The sequence below is a fragment of the Schistocerca piceifrons genome, chromosome X, assembly GCF_021461385.2.
Source record: "Schistocerca piceifrons isolate TAMUIC-IGC-003096 chromosome X, iqSchPice1.1, whole genome shotgun sequence".
NCBI lineage: Eukaryota > Metazoa > Arthropoda > Insecta > Orthoptera > Acrididae > Schistocerca > Schistocerca piceifrons.
The window spans coordinates 143,231,160-143,257,586 of record NC_060149.1 but is presented as its reverse complement, the minus strand read 5'-3'; the positions used below and the strand labels follow the sequence as shown (position 1 = coordinate 143,257,586).

Sequence of the window (26,427 nt, the reverse complement as noted above, 5' to 3'; positions counted from 1 at the left end):
TTCCTTTCCCTATATTCCAAGAGAAGTCGTAAGGTCAGTACTGCCTCGCGTGTTCCTACATTTTTCGGGAATACAAACTGATCTTCCTCGAGGTCGGCTTTTACCAGTCTTTCCATTCTTCTGTAAAGAATCCATGTACTTATTTTGCAACCGTGGCTTATTAAACTGACACTTCTGTAATGTTCGCACCTGAAAGCAACTGCTTTCAAATGGTTCAAATGACTCTGAGCACTATGGGACTTAACAGCTGTGGTCATCAGTCCCCTAGAACTTAGAACTACTTAAACCTAACTAACCTAAGGACATCACACACACCCATGCCCGAGGCAGGATTCGAACCTGCGACCGTAGCAGTCGCACGGTTCCGGACTGCGCGCCTAGAACCGCGAGTCCACCGCGGCCGGCAGCAACTGCTTTCCTTGTAATTGGAGTTATTACATTATTCTTGAAGTCTGGGGATATTTCCCCTGTCTAATACACTTTGCACATGAGGTGGTCTAGTTTTGTCATAGATGGCTCTTCCAAAGATACCAGCAGTTCTGAGGGATTGTCACTTACTCGAGGGAAAGTGTGTTGACCTATGTATTTTAGTGTTCTGCTAATTCTTCTCTGATTATCATATCTCTCATCTCATCTTCATCTACTTCCTCTCCCCTTTCTATAATATTGTCTTCAAGTTCATGTCTATTATATAGCCTGGCTATGTATTCCTTACAGCTTTGAGCTTTCACTGGTTTCCCATCTGAGCTCTTGACAGTCATACAGCTGCTTCTCTTGTCTCAAAAGGGCTCTTTAATGTTCCCATAGCCGGTATCTATCTTTCCTGTAGTTATACATGCTTCTACAGCATTACATTTTTCCTATAGCCATCGCTGTTTAGCCATTTTGCACTTCCTGTCAGTCTCATATTTTAGACGTCTGTGTTGCATTTTTCCTGCTTCATTTGCTTCATTTTTATATGTTCTCCTTTCATCAATTAAATTCAGTATATTTTGTGACATACAAGAATTTCTACAGGCCCTTGTATTTTTATTGTCTGATCATCGGCCGCCTTAATTATTTCATCTCTCAAAGCTACTCGTTCGGCTTCTATAGTTTCCCTTTCCCGTATTCCAGTCAACCGTTACCTTCGGCTCCCTCTAAAACTCTCTACACCCTCTGGTTCTTTTAATTTATACAAGTTTCGTTATCTTAACGTGCTATCTTTCTGAAACTTTTTCAGTTTTAATTTGGTGTTCATAACCAATAAATTATGGTCAGAGTCCGGATCTACCCCTGAAAACGTCTTATAGTTTAAAAGCTGGTTTTGAAATCTCTGTCTTACTATTATACACTGAAGCGCCAAAGGAACATGTATAGGCATGCGTATTCAAATACAGAGATACGTATACAGACACAATACGGTGCCATGGCACGTCGTGTTGAGGCACTTCTGCACGCTCGCGGCCGCCCTACACGGTATTTGTTAGGTGTACTAGTTTCTTTGGCTCTTCAGTGCATAAACAGTCTTAAACTTTTCAGTGTTCCCATGTTTCTTTCACATATACAACCTTCTTACATGATCGTTAAACCAAGTATTAGCAATGATCAAATTATGCTCTGTGCAAAATTGTAGCACGTGGCTTCCTCTTTCATTCCTTTCCGTAAGTCCATACTCTGTTAGTACTTTTCCTTTTCTTCGTTTTCCTACTACGGATTCCCAGTCCTACTCACGTTTAAATTTTCATCTGCCAAATGTATCTGAATACTTTATTTTATCTCACCATACATTCTTTCAGTTTCTTCGTCATCTGCGAAGCTAGTTTGCATATGAACTTGTACAACTGTACCTTACTCGTTTAAATTCTCTGGATCTAGCTATCCAATTAAGAGATCTAACATTCTACACTCCGACCGGTAGATTTCTAGTGTTTCTTTTTTTTTCATGACGACGATATCCTCCTGAACAGTCCCCGCCCAGTAACCAAAGAATAAGACAGTTAAGCTGCATCAATAGCAAAAGCCATATATTTGTTAATTTTTCATGAACAGCTGGCCTGGCGACAGAAATGAAGTTCACACCGACCTTTAAATGGCGACGGACTGTTTGTGATAACGATTCAAGGAGAAAGATGCGGACGGAATTTTCTTTATGACACAGCCCCTGTGCCACTAAATCATCCAATATTATCCTTACGTTTCGTAAGGCTGCTACTATTGTGTCAGGGTTGACTGGGAGGGATAGTGGTAAATGGGATGTATCACCTCCTGTGGCTTTCAACGCTCTCGTACCCTGCCATCGACGTGTATCGCCGTGTTCTGAGACGCATCGGTCCAGGGGACTTGTTTGCAAGCTTCGAGCGTCCAGTGTGCCGTGGTAACATTTCTGACATGTGATGAGTGATGAGCAGAGATAAACATGTGGATTGATGGCTTCTGCATCTCGTAACGAGGTGTTTTTGGGTGATTTGGCTGCTCATTGGGCGTTGGTATCCTGAACGAACTGAATTTCCAGATGGTCAGCGACGCTCCCTGTGATGAACACGTTGCTGTTAACTCTTGCGGCAACTGTTTTCCACAATTTAAGGATCTAAGGGGGTATCCCTCTTTGAACTCATGAAAAATCGGTGAATTTCGTGATTTTTTCAAGTAAAGTAAAAAGTAAGGCTAAATTTGATGATACAATTTTACTCCATACACTTTTGTCTTCAATAAATCATTTTTGGGTCCACATCGGACGCTCCCCGTAACCGCTGCGGCAGGTGGAAGGATCCCTTGCAGCCGCAACGCTGATCATCTGCGGGAATTCTCGAAGCTCACCTATTCGACCTGTAACAAAATAATTTTGTTTGTCTCTTTCAATATATTTTCTGTCAGCATACATATGATAACTGAAAAATATTAAGTTCTAAGAAAGTGGGTGTCGTGTTGAAGCAAATGTTAGTTATTTCGCAAAAAAAAAAAAAAAAAAAAATCGGGAACAAAGGGTGCATCGAAAACATACTTTTGAAAATATCGCAAAATGGCTACGTTCGCTGACAGAGAATTCCATTTACAATTCCGGCATCAAATTCCGATCAACACCATATGTACCACTCTCAAGTTATGTTTCTCGCCAGTTTAAAAAATGCGGGTGCAGGACAATTGCGTTTGAAGTTTTGGGTTACATTTTTTATAGCTAAGTTAATCATACCTCTAGTCAGCGATCACTGGACCATAAAGCAGTCCTTTCAGATCCAAAAGAAGGTTCTCCTCCACCTTCTTCATGGCCACAGTAATACTCTATCCCTCTTTGACAGCTTCTGTCATCTGCTGCTATGATCGCTCGATACACTTTTCGTGCGCTTTTATGCAGAACTTGTAACTGGTTGGTCCGGTCTCAAGTTCGAGCACGTTCATAATGTCCACACTGCCTGTTAGGCCGTTGTTGAAATTACATGCTGCCACAACAGCCGTAATGTCGGCTGTTTTTTTTATTTTTTTCACTATGAATGGTTTTTTTGGAGACACTTTTTTACAAATCACCTTGTAACTCAGTAATGGAGTTTTCGACTTACTTAGGATGAACACTACAACAAAGCAAACATCTCACAGGACATTTGAAGCGAACTAAAAACATCCAATTTCTGAAATTTTGAAAGAGAACTCCCCTGTTATGGTAGTCTCGGCACACTTTCGAGATGGTAGTGCGTGGAAAGCTCAGTGCCTGCAAGACCCGGGGATGCAGTGTCCCCATACGCCGGGCGTCCACGATAAAATACGCTATTTATATAGTAGAGTCAAAATAAAATTCACGCAAAAAATATTTACAAGAAGACGGACGCGAGATTGACATTGGTTAATGAACATTACAGTACATGTTGGAAATGGCCACCGTTGATGTCGATGCAGCTCTGTGTTCGATTTATCGAATTGTGAGATACGCGTACCAGTTCTGCCTCAGGGATAGCAGAAATAGCCTTTCCAGTGTTTTGTTGTAGGTTTTTCTAGTGCCTGACGATTATTTGAGAATACCTGACCAAAGGTAAAAATCATAGGGAGAGAGATCAGCTGATCGAGGTTGCGAGGAGATTCCAAAAAAATGGTTCAAATGGCTCTGAGCACTATGGGACTTAACATCTGTGGTCATCAGTCCCCTAGAACTTAGAACTACTTAAACCTAACTATCCTAAGGACATCACACACATCCATGCCCGAGGCAGGATTCGAACCTGCGACCGTAGCAGTCGCGTGGCTCCGGACTGAGCGCCTAGAACCGCGAGACCACCGCGGCCGGCGAGGAGATTCCGCTGCCTCTGCTGAATCACGCCTGATTACATCTTAAGTTACAGTACAAGAGTAGGAAAAATAACTATAACATTTCTTGAACGGAATGCGACGAGTATGACATGAGTAAACATTGAATTTGGGAAGAAGGTCGATTAATCACATCCGCCTATAAATGTCACAAACTACTGCACTTATTGTTACTGACTGTCAGAGACGTGTACTCTAAACACACACTGCTTCTGCGCCCTGCATTTGCTAAGGACTGCGGACGGACCACCCGAAAAATACGTATTATATGTTATGAAAGTGCATATACACGAAGAGTTTAATGGCAGAATTTGTTGCAATGTAAACAGAAGTCCGTTACGTTTCGGTTCAGTACTTAATATTACTAATAATTGAGTACTGTGCTAAACGAACAAGTTCTGCAAACAATACCTCCTGTAGACCACAACAAAAAATTAAAGTTCCTTGCCTTCTAGCTGCCACCTGCAGAAGACTGAGTGTTGACACTGCTCTGGACAATGTTGGGTTCAAAGCGTTGTATTATTTAGTTTTATCTACCTAGAACTGTTTTCCAGCTTGTTTTTTTTTCCTAGATCATAAATATCAGTTATTTGAGCGGAAGCCCACACAAAATCTACAATTTAAGAACACAGTTTTCTCCTATAGTTGGATTTCATGCTGAGAAAACCCTCTGAGTCACAGAAAAGTTACTTCTTTATAATGTGCCATACGGGGTCAAATAAGTAATGACCAACACTACCTGTAGATTGTACACAGTGCTACTTCAAGTGTTTTATCTTGTAACATAAATATATTTCCTATCTGCTTCTTGTTGTGACTTGGCAAGACAGCCAAGCCACTATGAGATAGCCGAAAGGCACGCGTTTAAGCTCACGCAGGCTGGCGTGAGGTCTGGAACTGTTAAAGGAGTTTGAGTCTAGTAAAAAAAGTACGTAGCTTCTGGAATACTTAACTTTAATCCATAATTGGTGATCATCGGTCTGACGGTACATGCATCACAAGATAAATAGCAAATGATAATGGCGCCTTGCTAGGTCGTAGCAAATGATGTAGCTGAAGGCTATGCTAACTGTCGTCTCGGCAAATGAGAACGTATTTTGTCAGTGAACCATCGCTAGCAAAGTCGGCTGTACAACTGGGGCGAGTGCTAGGAAGTCTCTCTAGACCTGCCGTGTGGCGGCGCTCGGTCTGCAATCACTGATAGTGGCGACATGCGGGTCCGATGTATACTAATGGACCGCGGCCGATTTAAAGACTATCACGTAGCAAGTGTGGTGTCTGGCGGTGACACCACACTTCTTACTGGCAACTGTTTCCTGGAAACAACATACAACTTCCGTCTTTTGAGTAATATCAATTCATGGTGAAGCTGATTGTCTCCCACTGCGTTTTAAACACCCTCGATAGCGACATCGCTATAAAAGACGAACTAGCCAGTTATTACTATGGTAGTGGAACAAATGGGCTACTTTTTCTTTGAAGATATAATCCCCATAGCTAAGGCTCTGGACTCGTACCTTGAAAGAGGAAGTTTCAAATGCACACATGTTTCAAATGAATATTGCAGCTCATACGAAGGATTTCGACGGTCCTTCTTCCGCGCACCAAACGCGAATGTCGTAGGAAAGGAGTAATATTGATAGCAGCACATACAGTGAGTTGCCTAGCGGTGCTTGGGTTGTGGTCTGTGTCAGAGCTCGGTGTGGACGGCCGCGTACAGCAACCGACGAGACTCATCGGAATCGGAGAAAATCGTCAGATAATACAAACACAGCTCTCGGGTTAATACCCCATATCACGATGGCAAGTAAAGGCCATCATTGCAGAACTGCGGTACAGAAATCTGTGTGCATTGTGGATGTCGTGAATACTCACTCCTAACATGGGACAGAGGAGATCGGACATATGTCAACAATTTCTCTTGCGTTTTGAATGTGAAGCTGATGCGTTCCTTAACAACACTGCGACATGTGAAGAAAGCTTGGTTCACCATTTTGACCCCGAAAACAGGAGAGCATAAATGGAGTTCCACCACAATGGATCACAGATGCCAAAAGATTTCAAGACCACAACATCAGCAGGAAAAGTCATGCTCAGAGCGTTTGATTTCTCGTTGGGAGAACTGTGTTTCATCGCCAGTGTGACTATGTTGAGTAATAAATACACTGACGGAGAAGAACTGCAACGACAAGAAATAATTAAAGTAGAGTAATGAAATTTCGGGAACATATTTCAGTAGGTAACGTATTTATGTGACTGACATTACAAGATCACGGGTTAACGTAAGCGTGAGATACGCCATTGCCAATGTGAAATGCTGGTACATTAATAACCGGTGAAACCACCAGAATGTAGAATGCAAGCATGCAAACGTGCATGCATTGTGTTGTACAAGCGCCGGATATCAATTTGTGGGATAGAGTTAGATGTCTGTTGCACTTGGTTGGCCAATACAGGGACGGTTAATACTGTTTGCGGATGACGCTGGAGTTATCGTCCGATGATGTACTATATCTGCTCGACTGGAGACAGATCTGGTGATCGAGCAGGCCAAGGCAACATGTCGATACTCTGTATAACATATTGGTTTACAACAGCGGTATGTGGACGAGCGCGATCCTGTTGGAAAACACCCCCTGAAATGGAAATAGAAATGCCGTGTGGCTAGGAGGGCCTCCCAGCGGGTAGACTGTTCGCCTGGTGCAAGTCTTTCGAGATGAAGCCACTTCGGTGACTTGGGTTTCGATGGGGATGAAATGATGATATGGACAACACAACACCCATCCCCTGAGCGGAGAAAATCCCCAACCCATCCAGGAATCGAACCCGGGCCGTTAGGTATGATATTCCGTCGCGCTGATCACTCAGCTACCAACCCCCTGGAATGCTATTCAGATGGTTCAAAGCACTATGGAACTTAACATCTGAGGTCATCAGTCCACTAGACTTAGAACTACTTAAACCTAACTAACCTAAGGACATCACACACATCCATGCCCGAGGCAGGATTCGAACCTGCCACCGTACCGGTCGCGCGGTTCCAGACTGGAGCGCCTAGAACCGCTCGGCCACCCCGGCCGGCGTGAGATCTGGGCTGTAGGGTGGACGAAGAAGAACAGTCCAATGAAATGTCAGCACTACAACCAGCGACGTTCAGTTGAGAAGCGGTGCGTTTGATTTTGATTCGTAAATCACCTCAAATGAGAGGGTCTGCACATTGCAGGAGTCACAACTGTGTGCGGCCGGCCGGCACGCGGCAGATCGGAAAGGTTTCCCACACCTTGCTGCGATGATGACAGACGCCTCACCCAACGACTCACCGTGCTTTTGTTCACTTCCAGGTCTCTGCAGATATTCTGCAAGCGCCTGTAAATACCTGTGATTATCTGGTTTCCGCCAAAAGGAATTCACTGGCAGTTCTCTGCTTGGCATAACCCTCCGTTACAGATGCCATTTTGAAGGTTGTGTACAGCGCCGCCACCTACCGGAATATCATTATACTATAGGGGCTGAAGCGGGAATATTCTAAAATGTCCCACAACAAACTTTTACAACCGAAATTGGCAGGGAAAAAGTATGTTACATTACTTACCGAACGTACCTCGTATTACGGCGGTTCTAGGGAAAAGAAGGTCCTCGCAAACAATCAGGGCGAGTTCAGCAGAGAGAGAGTGAGAGAGAGAGAGAGAGAGAGAGAGAGAGAGAGAGAGAGAGAGAGCACTAGTGTGAAACCGGTATGTAGCAAGAACTAAATTCCACCTTCACAGATAACCAAAAGTACGCTATGGTCGTCTAATGGACAAAATACGACCATTCGGAGTATCTTGCAGATAAGTGATTGTCAAGAAGAGTTTTAGACTGATAGGCGTTCGTACGTTGCAATTGACGGAAAATTTTAAATGACACATTAGGTAACATCGACTGTTTCCCAAGGAAACGTAATAGAACTACTGTTTTCAATATGCATAAACAATTTATCTTAACGTCTGCAATACTACCAGGCTGTTCGCTAACTATAGTGTTATAAGTTCAAATGGTTCAAATGGCTCTGAGCACTATGGGACTTAACTTCTGAGGTCATCAGTCACCTAGAACTTAGAACTACTTAAACCTAACTAACCTAAGGACATCACACACATCCATGCCCGATGCAGGATTCGAACCTGCGACCGTAGTGGTCGCGCAGTTCCAGACTGAAGCGCCTAGAACCGCTCGGCCACACCGGCCGGCTGTTATAGGTACAGTCACTGCACGACCGTAATGAAATGTAAAAACGCGAAATTTGGGACATCACGTAATAAATGGATTGTCTCTTTAAATGGGAATAATAGCTCTGTAATTCACATAAAGAAGAAAAGGAAAGCCCGATAGTATCTGGTAACAAGACTAATGTATACGTATGGAGTCCGTCATAGCGTTTAAATAGTTTCGTGTAAGACTAGGAAGCAACATAAAATGGGACGAATACAAAAATCTGTAGTAGGGAAAGCCAATGAAGATCTTAGATTCGTGGTAGAGGTTCGAGGAAGGTGCAGTAAATCTGTTGAGGAAATTGTATATAAGACGCTAATGCGATCATTTCTTAAGTAATCATTCAGCGTTTTCAGTCTTCATCAAGCACGCGTGACAGCAGATATGTAATTCAGGGACGTGCCGCTAGGTTCATAACAGGTAGGTATAGGCCACAAGAAAGTGTAACAGAGGTAGTCAGGAAATTAACTTTAATCTCACTGGAAGAAACTGGGCATTATTGGCGCAAGCTTGTTCTCCCCAAGTTCCATCCATGTATTTATCGATAATCATAGCCAATACATGGTACAAAAGGTACCACTCCCTATTGTGATTATACAACTATTCGTAGAGTGTATATGTAGATATAGCACTACTGAAACTTTAAGATAATAGGCCTAGAATTGTGGACTTGGTATCTTGCGAGTCGTGTCCAGTATTGTAATGCTCTTTTTTTCAGTTGATTAGTACACGATATAGCCATCTTTGATACACAACGTACCATTAAGAAATATCAACATAGAATAAAACTGAATATATCAGTACACATACACATGTCACAAAATACTCTCCACAGTTCACATTTGAACTTCACACATTTGTAATCACTGGTTACTTTTGTACTTAACCTATTAACATATTGAGAGTAGGAAAGTAGGGACAGGCTGAAAGTGTGCCTGTGCTTAGCTGCGCATTTAAGCGGAAAGATTGCCATGGAGAGCGAAGCGTTCTGCGTCAAAGTAGAGAGGTAAGCGGTGTTTTACTGTTGCTAACTGTCTGGGGAAAAATACAGAATGAAAATAAACAAACATTGCAAACGAAGGAATGTAATTCCTAAAGGAAATAAGCACCATAAATTTCTTTCGAAAAGATAGTGTTCATGTACGTACATGCCAAATATCCAACCCGGACAATGAAACCTGTCTACGGTGATCTCGAACGGACACAGACGTCCACGAGTTCCTCACACCAAATGTAACTAAAAAGACTGCAGTCGAAGGAAGAGTCACGAAGAAGGCAGCATTCAGACCAAGGCCGAACACTTAGAAATTCAAATGCCTGGACTGTCACGCCAAATTCAGCTCTACATTATCGTGTCTAAAGCAAAATGCCTATGTACAGCATAGACAACTGCTCAAAGGAACTCTGAGCCATAGAGAAAAATGAAAGGAAATTACTAAGGAAGAGCTTGGGTTGAAAAAAGTAACAGCGGATGAGTGGACATTTCACTTGAGATCAAACAAGGAATTATACGAACATAATCATAGCGTGTAGGCTTTCACGGCCGGCGTCTTCAGTAATTAAAACTTCTGGGCTAAGAGGCCGTGGTCCAATAGTAGAAATACTTCTCCCTGACGTTTCGTTGCCAGCTGCGGGCAACATCATCTGAGGTGAGTCTACGACTGGCTGCTAGGCCGTGGAGGTCCTGCTTATATTGAGCACGTAGAGGGTGCCAACACTCGTCACGTGTTGTCAACACTAAAACTATCTCTGGCTGGCGTCATTACTCTCGATCGAAGGTAATCGGTTGTCACATCTTTGGTACAGAGTCGATCGCCATATCTTATCTAGCTTCAAGCCTTCTTATTTCCTGTTAAAATTATTGTGGTGTTTAAATATCTCTACAGCCTCTCTATACATACGTGCATAATAATGCGATGTCTTAGCTAGCACGCTCGTCTCACTAAATTTTATTTCATGGTCACCCGTTTCAAAAACATGTTCCGCTACAGCCGACTGGGACACACGGACACAAAAGATTCAGAGCAAAAACAGCGAGAATGAGAGACCTATTCCACACCCACGAGAAAGCGAGAAGAACAGGAAGAGTATTCTCTGAAGAAGAGCCAGCATGACTAAGTCAGAGTATGAAGGAAGACTGGTGAAACATAAAACAAATTACGGCAGTTGTGCGACATTGGTCCACAGGCGGCGGAAACGATCAAATAAATAAATAAACAAGCGTGTACCGTGAGTTGGGGCATGTGGTCGAGTTTCTTTGTAGAGTTGGTGGATAAAAACGTAGCCGTCATCAGATCCTTTGTGTGGCTCGCGTGCCCCCGGCTCGCTGCCGGGGCTGAATAATAATGGCGCTCGGACTGTCCCGGCCAAACAGGCAATTGCGATTTAGCCTGTCAGTTAACGATCCTCAGCGTCAGCGGGACTACAAGGAAGCTGGCCCTCGTGCTGACAGCCGTCGCCCGTCGCACAGAAAGGCAGCAGGGGTGCCGTCTGCATATCGATGAACGGCACTCTGTCAGCGCGCTTGTCCTTATTAGCCCAGGTGCGCCCAAGGACAAAGGCAGCACTTGGCGAGGGGAGTAATTGTGCGCTGCGGTGACAGCCTCTCCCCAGCCCCTGTCCCACACCGTCACCGCACGACACACTGCTGCTCTCCTACAGACCGTATCTACTTATTCTGGAAACGCGGACAAAAAGGAAGTCCGTGACGCTACAGTCCGCGACAGACTCCAGCTGCCTAGCAGATTTTTCAGTTCCCTGCATACGCGACCAATGACTTCACCCTTCTTTTCCGCTTGCAAAACACCGGATCATCTACATCTGTACTCCGCAAGCTACCGTGAGGTGTGTGGCGCTTGGCACATAAGGTCCAGTATCATCACCCCCCCCCCCCCTCCCCACCTCTTTAATCCATTCGCTGATGATACACGGGATGAAAAGCTGGCCCTTCCCCTCCACGTAAGGGCCATAATTTCTGGAATTTTAGAATCGTGGTCAGTAAGCAAAATGTATATTGAGGAATTAGTATGTTTATTCACACATTGTGGGACGTCGCCTCTCGAAATTTTGTGAGAAAGGCTGCCAACGATACATAATGTTTTTCTTACAACGTTTCTCATTGTATCCAGAATGAGATTTTCACTCTGCAGTGTTGTGTGCGCTGATATGAAACTTCCTGGCAGATTAAAACTGTGTGCCGCACCGAGACTCGAACTCGGGACCTTTGCCTTTTTCGGGCAAGTGCTCTACCACTTATTTTTTTTTTTTTTAAAGATATCCAGTACATTTTTATCTCATTTTGTTCTATATTGTCCGTTGAATTTGTTCGGGGCGGACGCAGGTTCTTTGTTGATCCATTGACTCAGTTTTTTTATTACAGAGGGTAGCTAACCCTCTGACCGAACACGCTGAGCTGCCGTGCCAGCATCACTGAACTACCCAAGCACGACTCACGACCCGTCCTCACAACTTTAATTCCGCCAGTACCTCGTCTCCTACCTTCCAAACATCACAGAAGCTTACAGGAGAGCGTGATCGGTTAGAGGATTAGATGCCCTCTGTAATAAAAAAAAAATGAGTGAACGAATCAACGACGTACATTAACAGGTGTTATGGTACGTCCTCAGCTCCGAGTATATCCAACGAGAAATGAGGTAGAAAAAAAAAGGTTAGTAGAGCACTTGCAAGCGAAAGGCAAAGGTCCCGAGTTCGAGTCTTGGTCCGGCACACAGTTTTAATCTGCCAGGAAGTTTCTCATTGTAGCTGAACATTTTTCTGCGACACTCTCACACCGGTTTTTTTTTTTCATTTTGTTCGTTGTTGATCGTTGTGTTTGGTCGTTGCGGACGTCACCTGACATCCGTTAAAGTTCGTTTTGTTGATCCTTCCACTCAGTTTTTTTTATTACAGAGGCCAACCAGCTCTCTGGCCGAACACGCTGAGCTACCGTGCCGGCGCTGAAGAGAACAGTGATGAATCGCGCAACTGATTCCGTACAGCCGACTGGCACATACACAATACTTCATTGCCATGACTTAAGTCAGCCGTGGAGGGCCGTTACATTCTCCCAGCATATCTCAAGAAACTAGAACCACTTACTTCATCGCCGAAAATGTGTAAAATTCCACCGTTTACCATTCGAAATTCGCGTATGTCGAGTCCCACGAGGATGTGGTCGCACATCATATTAGGTTGGTACTAATGTTACTTACTTACACGTCACTTCGACCTAGTTAATCGTATGCTTGCCCTACACTTCACCCCAACGTTTTATGGCCAGTGTTAGTTCGAAAGGAAGTTTAACATCTCGTCGACAACGATATCATTAGAAACGGAGCGCAAGCTCGGATTAGGGAACGATTGGGAAGGAAATCAGCCTTGCATTTCAAAGGAACCGTCCCGCAATTTGGCTGAAGTGATTTAGGGAAGTCACGGAAAACCTAACCTGGATGGGCGGACGGGAATTGGACCGTAGTCATACCGAATGCGAGTCCAGTGTGCTAGCCACTGCGCCGCCTGGCTGCGTAGTGTTAGGTCGAGTGCTGTCACTTTTTGTGAGTACAATCTCTTCATTACATCTACCGACGTCTCCCTCGTCTCCTGCTGCCGCCTAAAAACCCTGGTGACTTTCTGCCTTCTGACATCTCCACCACCTGTCACGGAAAATTAAGCCTTCTCTTTTCGTTCTAATCACAATGCTGGGCGGTTAGTACTGACCCGTCACTACTGTGCTTCTATACTCTTTCCTTTTGGGGGGTCTTATATTGCCACAAAAGTTTCTTAGAAGTTTTCATTTTAAAGCTGCCAATTTTTGGTCATCATCTTTACTGAGAGTTGATGCTTCACATGCATAGTGGATTAGTGGTTGGACTGAGAAGTGGTACAATCAGTTTGGTTCTTCTTCACAGTCATATGTTCCTTAGTACACATACTAGATTAAAACATGATGTATTAGCTGCTGTCCTAGTGATCTGCTTCTTAGTATATGTGCTAGATTAAAATATGCTTTATTAGCTGCTATCTTAGTGATTTGTTTCTTAGCGTATGTGATAAACTAATACTTGTTGTGTTAGCTGCTGTCCTAGTAATTTGTCTCTTAGCGTACGTGCTACATCAAGATATGTTGTACTAACTGCTGACTGTCTCTTCTTAATATCAGAACAACTATTCGAGACGCCTCTTCAGTTTCGTTACTTGTAACCATATTCTCTATTTTCCCCTCTCTGATTTGCAGTACCGCCTTTACTGCAGCGTTTCTGTATGTATTAATCGTGCTGATGTTTTGTTTTCTCTCATTTACACTCTAAGACAAATGGATTATCCGAATGCGACGGAAATCGGTAGATCCGATGTACATATACAGGCAAACAAATGATTCACGGAAGTATGTTCCGTCTACGAAACTAAATAAACAGAAGCAGCTAAATGCGTATGGCAAAAAAAAATAAATAAAAAAGAAACTGCCTTTCATTTAGTCGCAAACATGAAACATACCTCCACGTACACTGAAGCGTCAAAGAAGCTAGTATAGTCGTGATTATTCAAATACAGAGATATGTAAACAGGGAGATTACGGCGCTGCGGTCGGCAACCCCATATAGGACAAGTGTCTGGCGCAGTTGTTATATCGGTTACTGCTGCTACAATGGCAGGTTATCAAGATTTAAGTGAGTTTGAAAGTGGTGTTATTGTCGGTGCACGAGCGATGGGAGACAGCATCCCCGAGGTAGCGGTGAAGTGGGAATTTTCCCGTACGACCATTTCACGAGTGTACCGTGAATATCAGGAAACCGGTAAAACATCAAATCTCCGACATCGCTGCGGCCGGAAAGAGATCCTGCAAGAACAGAACCAACGACTATTGACGAGAATCGTTCAACTTGACCGAAGTGCAACCCTTCCGCAGATTGCTGCAGGTTTCAATGCTGGGCCATCAACAAGTGTCAGCGTGCGAACCACTCAACGAAACGTCATCGATATGGGCATTCGGAGCCGAAAGCCCACTCGTGTACCCTAGATGACTGCACGACACAAAGCTTTACGCCTTGCGTGGGCCTGTCAACACCGACACTGGACTGTTGATGACTGCCGGCCGGAGTGGCCGAGCGGTTCTAGGCGCTACAGTCTGGAACCGCGCGACCGCTACGGTCGCAGGTTCGAATCCTGCCGTGGGCATGGATGTCTGTGATGTCCTTAGGTTAGTTAGGTTTAAGTAGTTCTAAGTTCTAGGGGACTGATGACCTCAGAAGTTAAGTCCCATAGTGCTCAGAGCCATTTGAACCATTTGAACTGTTGATGACTAGAAACATGTTAGCTGGTCCGACGAGTCTCGTTTCAAATTGTACGGACGTGTACGGATATGGAGACAACCTCATGAATCCATGGATGCTGCATGTCACCAGCGGAATATTTAAGTTGGTGGAGGGTCAGTAATGGTGTGGGGCGTGTGCAGATGGAGTGATATGGGACCCCTGACACGTCTAGATACGACTCTGACAGGTAACACGTACGTAAGCATCCTGTCTGATCACCTTGCATCTATTCATGTCCATTGTGCATTTCGATTGACTTGGAAAATTCCAGCTGGACAATGTGACAACCCGCACGTCCAGAATTGTTACACAATGGCTCTAGGAACACTCTTCCGAGTTTAAACACTTCCGCTGGCCACTAGACTCCCCAGACATGAACACTAGTGGGCATACCTGGGATGCCTCACAACGTTCTGTTCAGGAGAGATCTCCACCCCCTCGCATTCTTACGAATTTATGGACACCCTGCAGGATTCATGATGTCAGTTCCCTCCAGCACTACTTCAGACATTAGTCGAGTCCATGCCACGTCGTACTGCGGCACTTCCGCGTGCTCGCGGGGGCCCTACACGGTATTAGGCAGGTGTACCAGTTTCTTTGGCTCTTCAGTGTATATTAAAGCAACTAAAGAACAACGCAAAACGGTAAAAAAGGACGAAATAAATGATTACTGTAGTGTTGGCAGAAGAGCCAACACTGTGTTGCTAGAGGAGGCCGAAATCCACGCGTTTAATTACACGTTGACTGGCGTGAGGTCTGGAACAGTTAAGGGAATTAATAGTAGCAAATAAAGTACGTAGTTGATATAATACTTAACTTTAATCCACAATTGGTGTACATCGCTCTTGACGATACATGTTATAATGTCAATATCGAATGCTATGGGGCCTTGCTAGGTCGTAGCAAATGACGTAGCTGAAGGCTATGCTAACTATCGTCACGGTAAATGAGAGCGTAATTGTCAGTAATCCATCTCTGGCTAAGTCGGCTGTACAACTGGGGCGAGTGCTAGTAAGTCTCTCTAGACCTTCCGTGTGGCGGCGCTCGGTCTGCAATCACTGACAGTGGCGACACGCGGGTCCGGCGTATACTAATGGACCGCGGCCGATTTAAAGGCTACCACCTAGCAAGTGTGGTGTCTGGCGGTGACACCACAATTACAATTTAAGAAAAGTTTAATAATTTATTCAAGAGAAAGATCTGCACAAATTGAGCAAGCCAATAACGCGTTGGTCCACCTCAGGGTCTGTGCAAGCAATTGTTCGGCTTAGCATTGATCGGTAAAGTTGTCGGTATCCTCCTGAGGGATTGACAAGCACGAAGACAAGCGGTAGACTTCTCTTCGTGTGCGGGCAGGCATTATCTTACTGAAACGTAAGCCCAGGATGGCATGCCATGAAGGGAAACAAATCTGGGCATAAAATATTGTTGGTAAACAGCTGTGCTGTAAGTGTGCCGCGGATTAAAACCAAAATGGATCCTGCTATAAAAATAAATGGTATCCCTGACTATCACTTTTGGTTGACGAGCTATATGGCGGGCGACAGTCAGGTTCGTATCCCACCGCTGCCTGGGGCCTTCCAGACACGTCTTCGCTTGGTCATCGGGGACCAGTTCGAAGCTTGACTCATCACTGAAGACAATTTTACTCCGGGCAATGAGCTTCCAGGCCGAAGGTGTGTCTGCAAACACCACAACACCGGCGGGATACCAGCCTGACTGTCGCGCGCCATATGGCACCATAACCGGGAGTGATGGTTTGAGGTGCCATTTCTTTTCAAAGCATAACCCATTCGAATGTCATCTGCGGTGCCCTTACAGCACAACGGTACGTCGACGATATTGTACGCCTCGTTTAGTTTACCTTCATGGCAAGCCATCTTGGGCTTACGTTTCAGCAAGATAGTGCCCGTCCACACACGGTGAGAGTTTCAACTGCTTGTCTCAGTGCTTGCCACCCCAACCGTGGCCAGCAAGGCCGCCAGATCTCTTCCCAGTTGAGTACGTTTGGAGCCGCAGGTGGCCGAGCGGTTCTAGGCGCTTCAGTCTGGAACCGCGCGACCGCTACGGTCGCAGGTTCGAATTCTGCCTCGGGCATGGATGTGTGTGATGTCTTAGGTCAGTTAGGTTTAAGTAGTTCTAAGTTCTAGGGGACTGATGACCTGAGATGTTAAGTCCCATACTGCTCAGAGCCATTTGAACCATTTGAGCACTATGGCCCTATAACCATTTTGGGATATTGATGACCTGATGTGTCGACTGGACAGAACTTCTCACGATATCCTTCAGGAGGACATCCAACAGCTCAGTCAATCAATAACAAGCCGAATCACTACTAACTGCTTCCCTATGGGCCAGAGGTAGGCCAATGTGTTATTGACTTGCTCAATTTCTGAATCCAACTTCTCTGAAATTCTAATCATTTGTTTGCCTGTAAACGTACATCACATCTACCGATTTCTGTCCCATGTGAACAATTTTTGCGGCTATGTCACTTGTAAAGGCGAGGTACACGAAGACTGCGATCATAAGTTCTCTGACGGCTGATCCTTTAACACCAATAACATCAACTGAGTTCTTTTCATGGCAAGAGTTAACAACCACCTCAGTTAAAGTAGAGGATTTTTCAAAATCTAAAGAAGAACTGCTACAAGAACCATGGAACCAAAACATACGTCATATATTGTGCGTACAAGAGACATACAGAAGCCGCAGTGTACGCAAACCAAAAGTAAACAGAATCCATCTCACCGTCAAAAGACACCTCTGTATATACGATAAAAATGGAAATGAGCGTATGGCATCGTTGGCCGGAAGGCCCCATTTGGGGAAGTTCGGCCGCTAAGTGCAAGTCATTTCAATCGACACCACATTGGGCGACTTGCGCGCAGGTGATGAGGATGAAATGACGATGACAACACAACACCCAGTCCCCGAGCGGAGAAAATCTCCAATCGAGTTGGGAATCGAACCCGGGGCCCCTTGCATGGGAGGCGAGCACGTTACCATTCAGCTGAGCAGGCGAACTATATATACGGTATCTTTGTCCATACAGATGTCCAGGTTAATTTCACAGCACTTACGGAAGAAAATGTTATTGAAATTCTTGCTATATAAATAGCTAATTTACCATCTCATCCTTATACAAACAACATGCCGCTGAATTTACTTTTAATAAACCACTCAGTTTTCAGAACAAAAATCTATAGATTTTAATTGGTGATCTCAGAAGTCATAACAGTGTGAGGGGCTAAGATCAAGAAAACAGAGCAGCAGTGAAACAATGAGCAGAAATGAATCACCTCACCTGCAAAATTATCTGCGCCATTGAACAGTGGTAGGTGGAGGAAAAGTTACAAACCTAACCTCATATTCAGTAGCAGCAGAATCAGTCAACAATGTGCAAAATCTGTTTGCTACTCAATACCTAACTCACAACATACATCAATAATGTGCCATGTTTTTGCTGCACTTTGTTGTTGTTGTTGTGGTCTTCAGTCCTGAGACTGGTTTGATGCAGCTCTCCATGCTACTCTATCCTGTGCAAGCTTTTTCATCTCCCAGTACCTACTGCAACCTACATCCTTCTGAATCTGCTTAGTGTATTCATCTCTTGGTCTCCCTCTACGATTTTTACCCTCCACGCTGCCCTCCAATACTAAATTGGTGATCCCTTGATGCCTCAGAACATGTCCTACCAACCGATCCCTTCTTCTGGTCAAGTTGTGCCACAAACTTCTCTTCTCCCCAATCCTATTCAATACTTCCTCATTAGTTATGTGATCTACCCATCTAATCTTCAGCATTCTTCTGTAGCACCACATTTCGAAAGCTTCTATTCTCTTGCTGCACTTAGACATCAGAAAGTACCTTTGCGTAGAAAGCACAATTTCAAAAAGACAGAATGGTCGAAATTTGCAGAACTATTGTACTCGTATGTTAAAGCATCTTCAGTAGAACCGATTCCTGAGTCCTACAACATGCTCACTGCGGCTGTAAAGAGCTGCTCCAGAATGTGTATACATCGCAATGCCGGCCATGTTATATTCCTTGTCTCACGTCAGATCAAGTTTCTCTACTTACACAATATCGAAATTTATTTGATAAAAACCATTTTTGCGAAGCAACTGCGGAAGCCGAAAACAAGTTCATTTGCGCTATAGATGAGACATAAAGAGTTCAGTAGAGAAGAACTATTGAAGACTAAAATCTCACAAGAGATAGCCACGAAACATGGAGATTTTTAAGACATCCAAGCAATCATCTAACTATGGCCACTGAGCATTATAACATCACTGTCAACCAAATAATACATCAGCTATTGCTAAATTGGAAGGCCATCTTCAAATCTAGAATGTCCTAACTTAACAGAGAAGATCAATAGGATAGTAATGATATCCTACAACAACCTGCAGTATGGCTGAATAAGAGAACGCATAAAAAAACGGAAATTTAGCTGGGTCGGGTGATACTCGAACAGAGCGAATAAGCACTTTCGTCAAACAATTAGCTATTCAACAACTGTATGAGCAGATATCAAATTTCAAGGATATGGAAGAGCCAAGTTTTTGCCCTGCTAAAACCTGACAAAGAAGGTGACAATCCGAAGAACTTCAGACCAGCTTCATTACTGCGTCACTTCTGATCTTAAACCACCTTCTGCATGTAATTGACGTTTTACTTACACCTCAGCAAACTGGACTTCGTCTTGGCAAAAACCGAGCGAGGTGGCGCAGTGGTTAGCACACTGGACTCGCATTCTGGAGGACGACGGTTCAATCCCGCGTCCAGCCATTCTGATTTAGGTTTTCCGTGATTTCCCTAGATCACTTCAGGCAAATGCCGGGATGGTTCCTTTGAAAGGGCACTGCCGATTTCCTTCCCCATCCTTCCCTAACCCGAGCTTGTGCTCCGTCTCTAATGACCTCGTTGTCGACGGGACGTTAAACACAAATCTCCTCCTCCTCCTCCTCTTGGCAAAAGTTGTTCTGTGCAAGCTTCTTCAGATGATACAAGATAATTTCGAAGACTTATCAGTAGCGTACGGCATCGTCAACCACCGGCTAAAGTTAACTAAGCTCCACAACCTGACCAAGGATTTCAACCTAACCAGGTTCATCGCCATTCTTCTGCATAATCATAGCTTCTGGATTGACTATCGAGGACAGCAAAGTCGATGGAGGTTACAGAAGAACGGTCTTTCTCAAGAAAGTGTAGTGGTCTCATTCCTATTCAATATATATATATGGCCCCTAATACAAGGCGTTTCTTGTATGCTGATGATCTCACCCCTGCCACACAAGAATGCACTTTTAACTAGTGTAAACTACCTCACCAATGCTTTTGAAGGATTGTCAAAATACTACAGAGCAAACCACCTTAAATCAAATCCATCTAACAAACAAACAAAATTAACAAACTATTCAACTAAACTGACATCGCCTATGCAACTCAAAACACACACAGCCTCGAACACAAAATCCACACAGACAGCTTGAAAATTCCCACACAAAACAACCCCAGCATATACAAAATTTCATGTAATACATGCCACAAATTCTACGTAGAACAAACCGGTAGAAAACCCCAAATTAGATACAAAGAGCACACCAGAGTAAGTGAAAATAGCCCATACACATTTTTGCAACGTCTACAAACAGAAAAACATGATGTAAAACTTATGAACGAAGCACAATAAATTCTCCATATTACGCAGAAAGGAGTATTTATGAAAGTCCTTGAGGAAATAGATATATATTCACATGCAGACAGCAACCCTACAAATTTACTGAATTAACAAACCGACATAAAACACAAAAAGTACATATAAAACTTTATTCACATTATAAATCAAGAAAATGGGTAAAGTAATAAATCAGAAACGCTAAATAACGCATATATCCATAGTAACAGCGATAACAACATGAAGAGTATAAAACAAAGACGTAATACCAACATATATCGTAGACAGCAAAAAGATTATTACGAAAAATTAAAAATATAAAATAAAAATCTCAAATTAAACCAAAACAAATTCTAGGCAAAAACCTAATTAAAACCAAACCCATAAAAATAATTAAAAAACAACTGAATTTCCACACATGAATATAAAAACACCTAACGATGTATAGGGTGTTTCAAAAGGGACATCAAAACTTTGAAAATTCATATAAATTAATTCATAGTATCTACAGAGATGATTGTAGCGTCAATTTGTAGGAAAATACATCAAATTTTGTCTCGCTTAGTTCGCTAGTACCGAATCGCTCCGTAATGAGCGCTAACTGCAGTTGCGTTAAAGATGGCTGCCTTCAGTGGACCTGAGCCTGATAGCTGTATGTTTTGGTTTGAAGAATCGAAGTCGGCGACAACAGTTCAGCGTAATTTCCGTACCAAGTACCTGCTAGTAGGCTTACATTTTATGAGTGGCATAAATGTTTTGTAGAAACAGGGTGCTCGGTAAAGTCCAAACCGATGTCGTTGAGTGTGTGAGACAACGGGATAGTGTACCTGAACACGTTACAACAATTTTTGATACCACAGATCGATGAGGATGACCAAGAACGAAATGTTTACTTCATGCAAGATGGTGCACCACCCCTCTACCTGGCTGACGTTCGGGATTTTCTCAGTGACCACTTTCCAGGTCAATGGACTGGCCGTGCTGTGCCAGCTGCATGGCCCCCACGTTCCCCAGACATGACTCTACTCGATTTTTTTTATGGGGATTCATCAATGATATCGTGTTTGCACCTCCTGTACCGGCTTCCCTAACTGAGCTCACAGCAAGAGTTTACACTGCCACTGAGCAAGCTATACCTGCAGCGCTACAGCGAGTTTGGGAAGAAATTGACTTCCGATAGGATAACCAACGAAAGCGACATACAACATCTTTAGTTTGAGATAAATAATTTGATTTGTTTCCCTACATAGTAACACTAAACCCAGCTCTATATCTTCTTTCAATAAATTTATATGAATTTTTAGAAGTTGGAAAGTTCTTTTTGAAACACCCTGTTTTACTACTTTTCTGATCATAGTTACACACCATTATATTAAGACCATCGCTTACTTATGTATTTACAGAATCCTTGATGATGTCAGTATGGCGAAATGGGCTCATTGTAAATAATTTATAAAATAAAAACCCTTTAAAGAGCATTGTAGCTAGCTGATATTGGTAGTAACACGTCATTAAAAGACATATTTTGCACTGCGGGCCCCAAACAACAAAAAAAATCCATCTAAGACACAATTTTGTGCTCGCCATCTGCGAAACCGAGAATTCACTCGGTAATTAAAGGTGGTCTGGTCAGGAGTTGAACTGGAGCCATGTGACATTCCAAAACAGCCAGAAATGATACTCGACAGACCTTTTCCATACAAGAAGCAGTTCACGAGTACTAAGTGGAGCCCTTCTACCAGCAACCATCTCCTTAGAAAACTGGCTGGTTCACAGTAGGGTAGTGAAACCGAAACAATTCCAACTTCTGCAATGGCACTGTGTTACCTCGCAGCAGGGTACGCCTGTCCTGTTTCGTACCACTCAGGTTATGCCCAACAGGAGAATGTAGCTTCCAACGGCAAATGGAAATTTAAAACAAGCTGTTTACATTGTACTTCTCCTCTTAGGAATATCTCCATCTTATGTTACAAGAGAAATAGCCGCAAACAAGCAAATGAAAGAAATGCAACAACAGGAAACTCATGTATTATACGGACATGAAACGAACGTGCAAAGACTGAAATCCAGGAAGAGCCTTCTCAGAACTTCAGACGTACTCGTAATCAGGGATGAAATAGCTATGTAACAGCTGCTTGGAAAAGAGTCACCTGCTTATGACGAAGTGGCTACCATGGAACAGAGTGAGATCTGGAGTGGGCAGATCCAACGTTCACAAGGCAAGGTGGGGATATGACAAAGAAGACAATGTCAAGTGCGACTGTGAAGATGAGAGAGTTCAATATATAAGATTCAGTGTCACCTGTGTCTAAACTCCGGCGCGAAGTGACTTGTACCACGCGTCAGAGGACGCGCTAGAAGTGTGCATGTTTGCGCAGATTTTATACAATGTAATATTTGTTAATTGCCTAAAATTGAGTGTTTCTAACACGAGAATAATAATAATAATAATAATATTTACATAGTCAATTTACAAAAATGGTTCAAATGGCTCTGAGCACTATGCGACTTAACTTCTGAGGTCATCAGTCGCCTAGAACTTAGAACTAATTAAACCTAACTAACCTAAGGACATCACACACATCCATGCCCGAGGCAGGATGCGAACCTGCGACCGTAGCGGTCACGAGATTCCAGACTGAAGCGCCTTTAACCGCACGGCCACACCGGCCGGCGTGGCAATTTACAGCTCTCAGTATTATTGCTATTGTTGGCATTTTTGTTTTTTTGCAAGTCTGTTGTAGTTCTACGTTGAGAGGAGCTAGGAATAAAGTGTCTCCTCGTCTGATGTCAGTTTCGACTCCGAACCGCTGAAAGTTTCCTCCACTAGTTCTAACCTTACAGAATATTTGCCCTAAGCACATTTCGATTCCTCGAATTATCTTAGTGGGGAACTGCATTCCTCATAATATCGTTAATTGAGTTGATCTGTGCAAGCAGTCTTATGCATTTCCCACTTTTTTCAGCAAGTTCCCTCAGGTTAAAATTATTAATATTATTTTTTACGATTCCTGTAGTGTTGTCATGTAACGATGATTAACGTTAATGTGTGTATAGGGTGAGAATTATTGAACTACACGAAATAAAATCGTCCTAACTTCTGAACGGTTAGCGTTAGGACGTTCATTTTGATGGATTCGACAATAAGCAAAACTGGCGCATTTAGGCGACTGAGAATCCGCATTTCGCGATCAAGAAGTCTCTTCACCCTCAATGGGTGACTGTGTGATGTCCAATGTCCGGTCACGGGATAATCTATGCGATATTCCTTAATGACACGGTGACTACGGAACGGTACGTGAAGGTTTTGGAAGATGATTTCATCCCCATCATCCAAAGTGACCCTGATTTCGACAAGATGTGGTTCATGCAAGACGGAAGTCAACCACATCGAAGCAGGAAAGTGTTTGATGTCCTGGAGGAGCACTTTGGGGACCGCATTATGGCTCTGTGGTGCCCAGAGGTCACTGGCACGGGCCTCGATTGGCCGCAATATTCTCCGGATCTGAACACATGAGACTCCTTTTTGTGGGGCTATATTTAAAGATCAGTGTAGAGCAATAACCCCAAAACCACTGTCGAGCTGAAAACAGCCATTCACGCGGTGATCGACAGCGTCGAGATTCCGACACTTCAGCGGATCATGCAGAATTTCGCTTTTCGTCTGCGCCAATGATAGCAGGCATATCGAACATGTCATAACCTAAATCCGAATATCTTTAGCGACGTTAAATGTTGAATGAGGTGTGTATATTTTACACAGTTCAAGGGCTGTCACCCTGTATAAATGATTTACCGCATTCTGTGCCACACTGACGGCTTCCAAAAGGAAACTAACGATTTTCCGATAAAATTAACAAGAAAGCTAATCTTCAAATGAGATACGACTCATCCTCGTACTAGAAAAAAGCTTAACTCTCAAAAGAAGTAATCACGTGCCCTCTTAGAGTTAATACTAAGTGTCTGAAATGGGATGTCCCTGAAACGCTATCACCGGCGCTGACAAGGGGAAGGTCTTAGACACGGTTAACCGATTCTGCTCATTTTTGGAATCCCATTTATGTACAACCTAAAATCTAAGATTCTAAGGTATTTTGTCTCAACGCCCCCTCCTTCCGGTTTTATGAAAGCCATCCTTAAATTTCATTACACGCAATCGATTGCAAATTGATGGCATCGATAAGTAACTAAAAATTCAGCATTTTTCATTTGCGGGATCTGCAAACGCATATCGTCTAGAAGTCGAGGAAAGAAACTTTGATGACTACCGCTTATGTGCCTTCACGGTAAACGCTGGTTGACGAAAGCGTAACTAGCGAGAAGACCAATCCTTGTTTGTTTGATTTTTTCGTGTCCAATTTGGTAGGAACAGGAAGGTTAATGAGGTAAGTAAAACAAAAAGGAATAATAAATTTCTCAAATGACTTTGACTAGTAAAGACCTAAACTTTTAATCCTGGTCGCCTTACAACTCACTTTCCTTCAGGCAACTTCAAGATGGCGCTTGTCATATAAAATTTTGGAGTAAATATACTCGCGGCATCAAGAACGTCTAATGGATACAATCTTGGCGCAACTGCATCGTACCTTTTGAAGATTAGGCAGGAAACAGACTTGGTTTACATACAAAATATTTCTGTTTCGGAATTAATTTTGATGCGTACCACACATACCATAATATCGCCTGAAAAATCGGTGCTAAGTTATTGTATCCGTGTGGTTGGGCACTTCACAGTAGGTTTCCAGAAGCACATTGCAATTTTGAAGCCTCGAAATGAAATTCTGTCCCGCGCCTGAATGTTAACAAGCGTCGCACTTTCTATTGTCTGTGATCCCGCGCGATGAATTCGAAGCAGTCTTACTCGAAATTGTCTTCAACGAGGCTTAAAATTTTACTTCTTTACTGATCAAAGTGAACTGAAGTTTATTTGCCTACCTAGTTATTATTCATGAAATGCATTCGCAGTTCCGAGTACGGACAGCCATCAGCTATATAATGAAATGACGACAATGAAAATTTTTACCAGACTCGGACTCCTATCAGCATTTCCCGCTTTACGCGGGCGGTCGCCTTACCGTTTTGGCTATCCGTGCATGACTCACGGCCACACTCAAACTTCCATATCCCGTCGTTCATGTGTCACCACATGCACTCGTACACACATGCAATTTTCGTACAGGGCAGGGGCATATAATTGAAAGTCGCTGCCTGGTATTGGCGGATAAGTAGGATATTGTAGTGCCTGTGTTGTTACGTAGTATGTTGAATACTCCTCCGGACATGCAATACTTAACAACACAAGCACTGCAATATCGTTGTTATTATTCTTTATTGATTTAATTACCTTATTAAGCCCTCCAGTTTCTACCGATACCGATTTAGAAATATATACAAATAAAAGAAACTGCACAATGCGTTTTTAAGTCGAATCCAGGTTCTCTGCTCCCCAGCCTAATGCTTTGGTCTAGCTTTCGCTTTCATTAACCAACGTTTAGCAACAGGACGAATTGTAACCGGCTGCTTGCGGGTAACCCCTGACACAAAATCTACCACCTCATGGGTGTAGCACTTCCAGACATCAGAAGGAGAACAGCAGCTGAAGTGGAAAGGAAAAAACAGGAGACGGCTCAGAGACACACCCTGTATGGATGCGAACATGAAACACCAAGACTCAAGTCGAGAAAAAGTTTTCTCCGTACAACGCAACCAATCCAGACATCACCTGCAGACCATAGGATACAACTCTGGCATAGCTCATCATCAGAGAAATATTGGGACAACCCCAAGAAAGAACTTACCACAGGTCGTCATCTCCCATACACGACATGGAAGGTACTCAATAGACTGAGAACTGGAGAATCTCGGTGTAAGGTGAACGTGAAGAAATGGGGATACATCTCAGGGGAC

General features: G+C 43.4%; 1 long non-coding RNA gene across 2 annotated transcripts in view; it reads right to left on the bottom strand.

The window, feature by feature from the left end:
* Positions 1–2,647: 2,647 nt before the first annotated feature.
* The window catches only part of LOC124723221, a 191,742-nt gene continuing 167,962 nt past the window's right edge, over positions 2,648–26,427 (bottom strand). For both annotated transcript variants that reach the window (XR_007006545.1, XR_007006544.1), the window contains exon 2: positions 2,648–2,808. This is a non-coding gene — a long non-coding RNA (uncharacterized LOC124723221). The remainder of the gene's footprint in view (positions 2,809–26,427) is intronic.